We start from the raw sequence: 10,951 nt of genomic DNA on the forward strand, positions 1-10,951 counted from the left end.
AACCCACGAACACGGGAGAACATGCAAACTCCACGCAGGGAGGACCCGGGAAGCGAACCCAGATCTCCTAACTGCGAGGCAGCAGCGCTACCGTGCCGCCCTTATATATAAGATAACACATTTAAAAATTCATCAATAAAGGATGCGTTGTATTTCGGCGGACAATAAACGGTAAGTAGCAGAGCGTGGGGACCTCCTTGAATAGCTTGAGCAAGGTACTCGAAAGATGTGAATTTACCAAAAATTGATAACATTATAATTTAACTGGCTGGAAAAAAGAAATACTTGCGAGGCCGCCGCCTTTCTTCTCTTGGCGAACAGAATGAAAGAAATTATAGCCCGGAGGAGCAGCTTCTTAAAGGACACCACCCATTTTTCACAAAGAATTAAATAATCTGCTTTCCTTACTCAGATAAAGTCATTTACGTTGAAATGTTTTACTAGTAAGGCCCTAATATTAAATAAGGTCATATTAAGCGGTGTGTTGGCACCCAGCTCTACATAAGCCTTGGGTTGACTGGAGACACATAATAAATTGCTTGGCCTGTATAGCCGATCTCCTTTTCTTTATCATAGGGATATTCCTGCTGATGGCACATCACAAACATTAACACAGCTTTAATACCAAATGGCATCTAACAGAGACTTATGCATGGCATTTGTCATTCCAACACATGGTGCACCACAAACATTTCTAGTAATGTATTTTATTACTAAACATGTTTGTGATGCTCCATTTGTTTAACTTAGAAATGCTTTGCATTGTATTGCTACACAATAATTATAATACATTTTATTTATATAGCGCCTTTCATGCATCACAAAATACACTCCGATGATGCACTGTAAACATTAACACTGAGGTCCACGGTGATTATTTAAATTTCAACCTGTCAGTTAGTCAAACAAGAGAACGTTCAGCATTTGGAGACCGTGCCCATCCAGTGTCGATAAGGGGGCCTCAATGTCTGATGAATAACGGAAACGAGATTCGCATAGAAAGAGGAATCTAAGAGGTGACCAAAGGCTCATAAACACACAACGCAGGTCGACACACCCGACTTACTGTTGTACCCTTAAGCCCTTTTTAACGTTAAAACGCAAAAGTAAATCATTTCATGTGTCGCAAATATTTTTTTTTATGGCTCATTTCTTTATGTGTTTCTTTAGGATTTCTTTGCAGTCAAGTGAAAAAAAGTAAGTCCTCCGCACAGAAACTGTTGACTTCTTCATAGGCAAGCATTAGATCTTCATGCCAGGATAAAAATGATCTACTTGAACAGGTGACACATCACATTGACATGGCGTGTCCATTTTCGTCACCTTCATCTTCTTTCGGCTGCTCCCATTAGTGATTGCCACAGCGGATCATCTTCTTCCATATCTTTCTGTCCTCGTCATCTTGCCCTGTCACACCCATCAACTGCATATCCTCTCTCAGCACATCCATAAACCTTCTTTTTCTCTTCCCTGGCAGCTCTATCCTTGGCACCCTTCTCCCAATATACTCCTCATCTCTCCTCTGCACGTGTCCAAACCAACACAATCTCGACTCTCTGACTTTGTCTCCCAACCGTCCCACCTGAGCTGACCATCTAATGTCCTCATTTCTAATCCTGTCCATCCTCGTCACACCCAATGTAAATCTTAGCATCTTTAACTCTGCCACCTCCAGCTCTGTCTCCTGTGCCACCGTCTCCAGCCCATATAATATAGCTGGTCTCACTTTCATTCTGTTGACCTTCCCTTTCACTCTTGCTGATACCCTTCTGTCACAAGTCACTCCTGTCACTCTTCTCCACCCATTCCACCCTGCCTGCACTCTCTTCTTCACCTCTCCCCCATTCCTCTGTACTGTTGATCCCAAGTATTTAATCTCCTCCACCTTCTCCAACTCTACTCCCTCATCCTCATCATTCCACTGACCTACCTCTCATTCACACACATGTATTCTGTCTTGGTGGCCCTACTGACCTTCATTCCTCTCCTCTCATATCTCCACCTCTCCAGGGTCTCCTCAACCTGCTCCCTACTATCGCTACAGATCGCAATGTCATCAGCGAACATCACAGTCCACAGGGACACCTGTCTAATCTCGTCTGTCAACCTGTCCATCACCACTGCTAATAAGAAAGGGCTCAGAGCCGATCCCTGATGTAATCCCACCTCCGTCACTCCTACCTCAGACCTCACCACGGTCACACCTACCTCGTACATATCCTGTACAACTCTTATGTACTTCTCTGCCACTCCCGACTTCCTCATACAATACCACAGCTCCTCTCAGTCACCCTGTCATTTGCTTTCTCCAGGTCCACAAAGACGCAATGCAACTCCTTCTGGCCTTCTCTAAACTTCTCCATCAACATCCTCAGAGCAAACATTTCATCTTTGGTGCTCTTTCTTGGCAAGAAACCATCCTGCTGCTCACTCATCATCACCTCACTTCTTAACTGAGCTTCTACTACTCTTTCCCATAACTTCATGCTGTGGCTCATCAATTTTATCCCCCTGTAGTTACTGCAGTCCTGCACATCCCCCTTATTCTTAAATATTGGCAGCAGTACACTTCTTTTCCACTCTTCATCATCCTCTCACTTTCCAAGATTTCATTAAACAATCTGGTTAAAATCTCCACTGCCATCTCTCCTAAATACGTCCATGATTCCACAGGTATGTCATCTGGACCAACGGGTTTCCATTCTTCATACTCTTCATTGCTGTCCTTACTTCCTCCTTGCTAATCCGTTGCACTTCCTGATTCACTATCTCCACATCACTAACCTCTTCTCTGTCTCTCGTTCTCTTCATTCTCATCACCTAAATGAACACAAATGTCACATGGAAGAAGTCGGTCCATGCCAACGTTTATTGCCACTTCAGATCCATCCAATTTGAATCAGGTGCCAAAGACTCCTTAGGGAGTTTCCGATTTAAAGCAGGAATATCAGGGCTCTGGTCTTCCCCCTTTGACGTGACTCAAGAGCAGAAGAGTTCAGGAAGAAGACCGCGTGGATGACAAGAAGTCTGCCAAGCGATGTTGTGAATTTGGCCATTTCAATGTTAGAAGAGGTTTCAAAATGCTGGACAGGCTGGCCCTGCAAATTCAGCTCAACCACAGGACAGTTTGATCCATACAGAAGTCTCCAAGAACTGGGATCAGCTGGTAACTCTGGGCACGGTTGGCATCCAAGTGCAGCCGTCTACCATCAAAAAGAGACGTGTGACCTGAATGTGAGAGTGACAGGTCATTAAAAATCAGAATCAAAATTACAGCAAGGCAACATGTGTAACATCTAGGCCAGTGATTCTTAACCTTTTTGGAGTCACGGACCCCTTTTAGAATTTGATGAAAGTTGTGGACCCCCTTCCCCAGAAATGTTCTCATAAACACAACTTTGCATGCTGTGAATATGATGTACTTTATCTATCGAGGTTTGATTGTCTCATATAAACTGCTCCAAAAAATGAAAGGAACACTTTGAAAACACATCAGATCTCAATGGGGTAAAATAAATCCTGCTGTCTCTCTCTACTGCTATGGAGTGATGTGGTGATGTGTGAGGAACGAAAGGAAGGAAGGAAATGAAAATGATCAACCGACAGAGAGAGGGGTGACCTCAAAGACACCCCAAAGGGAAAAAGAATGGTCAGGCAGGCAGGCGAGTCCATTTTGATGAAATTTCATTGCAGCAACTCCAAATCGTACTCAGTAATTTGTATGCCACCCCCATATAACTGACAACGTCCTAATGAGACGACGGATGGTATCCTGCGGGATCTCCTCCCAGATCTGGACCAGGGCATCACTGAGCTCCTGGACAGTCTGAGGCGTCAGATGAACCGAAACATAATGTGCCACCCAGAGGTGTTCTATTGGATTGAGGTCTGGCAAGTGAGCATGGGGTGGAGGAGGGCGGACAATGGGATCAATTCCTTCATCCTCTCGCCACATGAGGCCAGGCATTGTCGTGCACCAGGAGGAACCAGCATAGGGTCTGAGAATGGGTGGACCAAGGATTTCATCCCGATACCTAATGGCAATCAAGGTGCCGCTGCCTAGCCTGTGGAGGTCTGTGTGTCCCCCCATGAATATGCCTCCCCAGACTGACCATCATTGAAACCGGTCATACTGAATGATGTTACAGTCAGCATAACATTCTCCATGGCTTCTCCAGACCCTTTCACGCCTGTCACGTTTGCTCAGGATGTGCCTGCTCTCATCTGTCAAAAGCACAGGGCACCAATGGTGGAGCTGCCAATTCTGGTATTCTATGGCAAATGCCAATTAAGCTCCACGGTTCCCACTAGAGGACGCTGGGCCCTCATGAAGTTTGTTTCTGATTGTTTGCTCAGAGACATTCACACCAGTGGCCTGCCTGCTGGAGGTCATTTTGTAGGCTCTGCCAGTGCCCATCCTGTTCCTCCTGACCCAAAGGAGCAGATAGCGGTGGGTCCTGATGATGGGTTAAGGACCTTCTATGAGGGGCCCTGCCCAGCTTTTCTGGAGTAACTGCCTGTCTGTCTCCTGGAATCTCCTCCATGCCCTTGAGACTGTGCTGGGAGACACAGCAAACCTTCTGGCAATGTCACGTATTGATGTACCTGCCATCCTGGAGAAGTTGGACTACCTGTGCCAGCTCTGTAGGGTCCAGGTATGCCCTCATGATACCAGTAGTGACACTGACCGTAGCCAAATGCAACATGAGTGACAAAACACATGAGGAGGGAAAAATGTCAGTGGCCTCCCTCCACCTGTTAAACCATTCATTCCTGTTTTGGGGGTCGTCTCAGTGTTGCCCCTCTAGTGCACCCCAAAGCAGCTGAAACTGACAAACAAGCCCCTCTGCTACTTATCTGACGAGATCAACAGCCCACCAGTGTCACTGACTTGATGCTATCCTCTCATTCAAAAGGGGTCCTTTCATTTTTTGGAGCAATTAATATGACATATGCAAAGTATTATTCAACTTTAAAGTAAACAATCTAAAAAAAAGACTCATTTTTTAAATGCAAAAGTTAACGTCCACTCATTAGAATTATGAAATACAATCCTCTTGTGCAAATTAAAACAGACTTACTATTACAACTACATTTTCTACTTCCATGACTACCACCACATCTACTCTAAATCAACAGTACTAGGCTTTATAGTGAATATGCTGTAAATGTTTATTTTTATCTGACCCTCACGGACCCCCTGAATCCCATAGGGGTTCCATGGACCTCAACTTAAGAACCCCTAATCTAGGCCTTCTGGAAAAATGTGCTCTGGACAGATGACTGAAAGAGAGATAGAGAGTTGTTGGGCTACAGCAACAGTAGACAACGTTTGACCGCATTTCAGGAAAAGAACCTCCTACCAAACTGTGAAGCACATTGTGGGGAGATGTTCCTGTGTGGGGTTCCCTTGTTGCCTCAGGGTCTGCCAAGTCAACTGTCGATCTGCATCAGATGTCAAATGGGAGGCCATCTGTCTGAAGTTGGACCCGAAATGAAGCTTTAAACACGACAATGATCCAAAGTGGACTAGCAAATCCACCCAAGAATGGCTCAAGAAGAAGACATGGAAGATTGCAGTCTGGCCAGGTTAAAACCCTGGGCAGGACCTGCCAGAAGGCTCACAAACAACGATTAGAAATCAGATATATTTATTTACTCCCAATGAGAAATAAGAACCTCTTGCAAATGAAGGAATTTTGCATGGAAAAGTGGTCCAAAACTCCACCGAGACTGGTGGGCAGTTATGGCAAAGGCCTATAGGAATGATTGTAAAGTCAAATTTTGCTTTCACCTTTAATTGTTGCCACACTGTTCATGAAGATCTACTGTGCCTCTGCACATATATTTGGGAAAAGTCCAGTTTCCATGGGGTACACTTACTTTTTCACGCAGCTGCATTTCAGTAACTGACAGTATGGTGTAGTGCAGAGGTGTCCAAGTCTGGGCCTGGTAGGCCGCAATGGCTACATGTTTTCATTCAAAACCGTTTCTTAATCAGTGACCAGTTTTCACTGCGGATTCACTCCTTTTCCTTTCATTTTACTAGCCCTGTTTTTAAGGATTCAGTCCTCTCAATTGGTTCTTTTATTCATTAAATGGCAGTCAAACAGAAATGAGACATGAAATGAGACAACAGATGGCCAGCTAAACTCCAACCTATTACACTCCAACCAATCTCTTAATTAGAAGCTGTTAATTAACCCCGTTCTTTAATTCCATGGCCTATTGCTGCTCTCTTTCCAACACAGCAGACATTTCCCAAACTGTTGATTTTCTGTTTTTTTCTAAGAGCAACGTCAAAATGTTTTGGTGATCTGAGAGATCAGCCTTACTGAGAACTTCACCTTTCTTTATTTTCAGATATCGTGTGATGGGCAAAGGTGAGCTGGTCATCTGTTGTATGTTGTTATTGTGTGGCTGCTAGTTAAGAAAAGAGGGAAACAACTGAAGAACCTGAGTCACGTTAATTAAAACTAAGACAAAAGAAATTAATTTAAAGCAAAGACTGGTCACTAATGAAGAAGATGGTTAGAATGAAAACCTGCAGCCACTGCAGCCCTCCAGCACACCCCGCAGTAGTGGATAAGACCCTGAAGTTGTGTGTTAAAATCCCACTACTGATACCAGTATGTGTGAGCATGAGGTTCTGCTGAAGCTTTATAACACACTGGTGAGGCCTCATTTGGAGTCCTGGGTGCAGTTTTGGTCTCCAGGCTACAAAAAGGACATAACAGCACTAGAGAAGGTCCAGAGGAGAGCGACTAGGCTGATTCAGGGCTGCAGGGGATGAACAAAGAGGAATGACAGAAGGAGCTGAGCCTTTACAGTTTAAGCAAAAGAAGATTAAGAGGAGACCTGACGGAAGTGTGAAGGGAATTAGTCCACTGGGTCCAGACTGGGAGTTTAAAACTTGGACACAGATGGAAACTTGTGAAAGGTAAATTTCACACAAACATCTGGAAGATTTTCATCACAGAGAGAGCCACAGACACTTGGAATGAATGACCAAGTAGTGCGGTGGACACTTTTAGGGGCCTTCAAAACTCAACTTTTAGGACAATGACTTGCATGAGCTTTGTTGGACTGAATGGCCTGTTCTCTTCTAGATTGTTCTGAAGTTCTAATAAGCAAATCACTTCATGTCTGTGCTCCAATTGGAATCTCAAAACAAAAACAAAAAACAAACAAACAAACAAAAGGAACCCATTGTACCTCCAATGTTGTAAGTCACCTTGGATAAAGGAATGATCCAAATCAGTTAATGTGATGGTGGAATAACTCTTCTTCGGTCCATTTGGCACCATCCATGTATGAACTACTAACTGGGCACCACATCCCTCTGAACATTAGAACATTAGAAGACTCTAGACGAGAACAGGCCATTCAGCCCAACAAAGCTCGCCAGTCCTATCCACTTGTTTCCTCCAAGAAAACATCAAGTTGAGTTTTGAAATTCCTTAACGTCTTACTGTCTACCACCCTACTTGGTAGCTTATTCCAAGTGTCTATCGTTCTTTGTGTAAAGAAAAACTTCCTAATGTTTGTGCAAAATTTACCCTTAACAAGTTGCCAACTGTGTCCCCGTGTTCTTGATGAACTCATTTTAAAATACAAGTCTTGATCCACTGTACTAATTCCCTTCAGAATTTTAAACACTTCACTCATGTCACCTCTTAATCTTCTTTTGCTTAAACTGTAAAGGCTCAGCTCTTTTAATCTTTCCTCATAATTCATCCCCTGTAGCCCTGAATCAGCCTAGTCGCTCTTCTCTGGACCTTCTCTAGTGTTGCTATGTCCTTTTTGTAGCCTGGAGACCAAAACTGCACACAGGACTCCAGATGAGGCCTCACCAGTGCATTATAAAGGTTGAGCAGAACCTCCTGTGACTTGTACTCCACACACCAAGGCGCTATATAACCTGACATTCTGTTAGCCTTCTTAATGGCTTCTGAACACTGTCTGGAAGTTGATAGTGTAGAGTCCACTGTGACTCCTAAATCCTTCTCATAAGGTGGACTTTCAATTTTTCAGACCGCCCTTTGTGTATTCAAACCTAATATTTTTACTTCCTATGTGTATTTCTTTACATTTATTGACATTAAATTTCATCTGCCACAAATCTGCCCAAGCCTGTATGCTATCCAAGTCCTTCTATGATGATATAACGGATTCCAAATTATTTGCTAATCCACCTGTCTTGGTATCATCTTCAAACTTAACCAGCTTGTCACTTATATTTCTATCTAAATCATTTATATATATTGTGTGGGTGTGTTTGTGTGTGTCCTGCGGTGGGTTGGCACCCTGCCCAGGATTGGTTCCTGCCTTGTGCCCTGTGTTGGCTGGGATTGGCTCCAGCAGACCCCCGTGACCCTGTATTCGGATTCAGCGGGTTAGAAAATGGATGGATGGATGGATGGAAAAATAGCAGCGGCCCTAACACTGCCCCCTGCTGGTCACCACTCTTAACATCACCCAATTCTGATGAGGTTCATCACAACATCACCCTCTGCTTCCTGTGTCTGAGCCAATTCTGCACCCATCTACAAACATCAGTCTGAACTCCCACTTCTCTTAGTTTGATGCCCACCTCTCATGTGGCACCTTATCAAATGCTATCTGAAAGTCCAGATAAATAATATCATCTGCTCCACTTTGATCGTATCCTTTTGTTGCCTCCTCATAGAATTCCAACATGTTAGTAAAACACGACCTCCCTCTTCTGAACCCATGCTGACTGTTCAGAATAACTCCTGTCCTTGCCATGTGTTGCTCAGTCTTATCCTTAATAATTCCTTCCATTAATTTTCCTGTGCTGCATGTTAAGCTTACTGGCCTATAGTTGCTTGGATCTGCCCTGTCACCCTTTTTATATAATGGGATGATATTTGCCATTTTCCAGTCCTTCAGAATCTCTCCAGTGCGCAGTAACTTTCTAAAAATATGTGTCAAGACATATGTCAAGACATGTGTCAACATTGATGGACTGAAAGCCAGAAGTCTACGTGACCATCATCATCAGGTCCTTCCATGAAAACCCTAAATACAAAGAGGACTGTTTGACTTATGTTAGGTAGATTGCCCAGAGGGGACTGGGCGGTCTCTTGGTCTGGAACCCCTACAGATTTTATTTTTTTCTCCAGCCTTTGGAGTTTTTTTTTGTTTTTTCTGTCCACCCAGGCCATCGGACCTTACTTATTCTATGTTAATTAATGTTGACTTATGTTTATCTTTTATTGTGTCTTCTATTTTTCTATTAAATTTGTAAAGCACTTTGAGCTACATTTTTTGTATGAATATGTGCTATATAAATAAATGTTGATTGATTGATTGATTGATTTATATTTGTACTCACTGGCCTCCTTAAGAACACGAAGATAAATATTATCTGGGCCTGGTGATTTGTTTGATTTCATCTTATTTAATCTGAGCAGCACTTCTCTCTCTACAATTTCCAAATCCCTCAGTACCTCCTTAGTAGTCCCTGTTACTGCTCTGAGGTTATCCACTCGCTCACTTGTAAACACCTCAGAAAAATGTAAGTTTAGGGCATCTGCAATTTCATTGTCTGTATCTTTTAATTCTCCTTTACTATTCCTGATGAACTTGACCTCCTCCTTGACTGTTCTTTTACTACTAAAATACTGAAAGAATCTCTTGGGGTCTTCTTTCACCTCCTCTGCTCTATTCCTCTCCAACTATCATTTAGCCTCCCTGATATCCTCTTAATGCAATGGTTCTCAACCTGCAGGGCGGGCCTCCCTAGGGGGGCACAAAGATGTGAAAAAAAAGAAAACATGAATCAAAAATATATAAAAAAAAAACATCTGTTGAAACCAAAACAAATGAACTTAAACTACATTCTGATACGAGAACAATAAATATAGAGTTAGATAAATGTCGATAAAAGTTAAGTAGGTATAATAAAATATGCATCTACATTTCAAAAAAAATGTTTTTTGGGGGGGGACTCGATTAAAACTGTTATGAAAACTTGGGTTGCAAATACTTAAAGGTTGAGAAACGCTGTCTTAATGGTTGCCCTCATGTTCTCATATGCTCTACGATTCACTTTGCAGTCATTAGTCTTATATGCCTTATAAAGCAGTTTTTTTCCTTTGCAACTTCTTTTTTAAATCTTTATTAATCCACGGTGGAGTTTTTTGTTAGTTTCCTAATAATACCACCACTCTGGTGGTCTTGTGACACAGAACATTGTAGAAAGAGAGTGATTGTCGTAACTAACTGTAAGGCTTTCATATCGGTAGACGTTTCTTTAAGTCAATTTTACGGGGAGGCAGTTATAATACTTGGATCCTAATTAGACCACCACCTCCTCCCAACCCCAAACCCCAACCATCGCCCCCCAAATCCACACATTACTACAGATGATTTCTACAGTCAATGTATGATTATGATATAAAGGAGAGAAAAAGTGGAAGAGAATCCCCTTCAAAGATCCCATAATGCATAGATTTGATTTAAAACAAGGATTTTCAGAAAGAGAGGGATCCACTCATCCCGTCAAGACTGCCATTTCTTTAATAAACAGCCAGGGTGTTCCAATGTTTCATGCGGATGTGAGACAGGCAGTAAAATTAATCAATACGCCAGCGGACCCCCGTAAGCATCGTCGAGTGGGCTAGGGGAGGGAGCGAGGTTGATCGAATTCGGGTTTGATCCCAACCCACACCCCAATATTTTAATGACAGTTTCACTAAATGACGATACGGTTAATATTTTTTTCATTCCCTTCCGAAATGAAGTCATTTTATTTTCCTGAACATTAAAATCTCTTCAGCAAAAAAAAAAATCCTGCTTCAGGGATCTTTACCATTTGTAAAACTGAATGCGCGTATAGAAAGTGAGGTCTGATAAGGCTGCATAGTATGATGGGAAGTGAAGTCCAGTAACCAGAGGTTTTCAGTGCGCACGCGCCAGTTGTCAT

Source organism: Polypterus senegalus, chromosome 4 (genome assembly GCF_016835505.1).
Source record: "Polypterus senegalus isolate Bchr_013 chromosome 4, ASM1683550v1, whole genome shotgun sequence".
NCBI lineage: Eukaryota > Metazoa > Chordata > Cladistia > Polypteriformes > Polypteridae > Polypterus > Polypterus senegalus.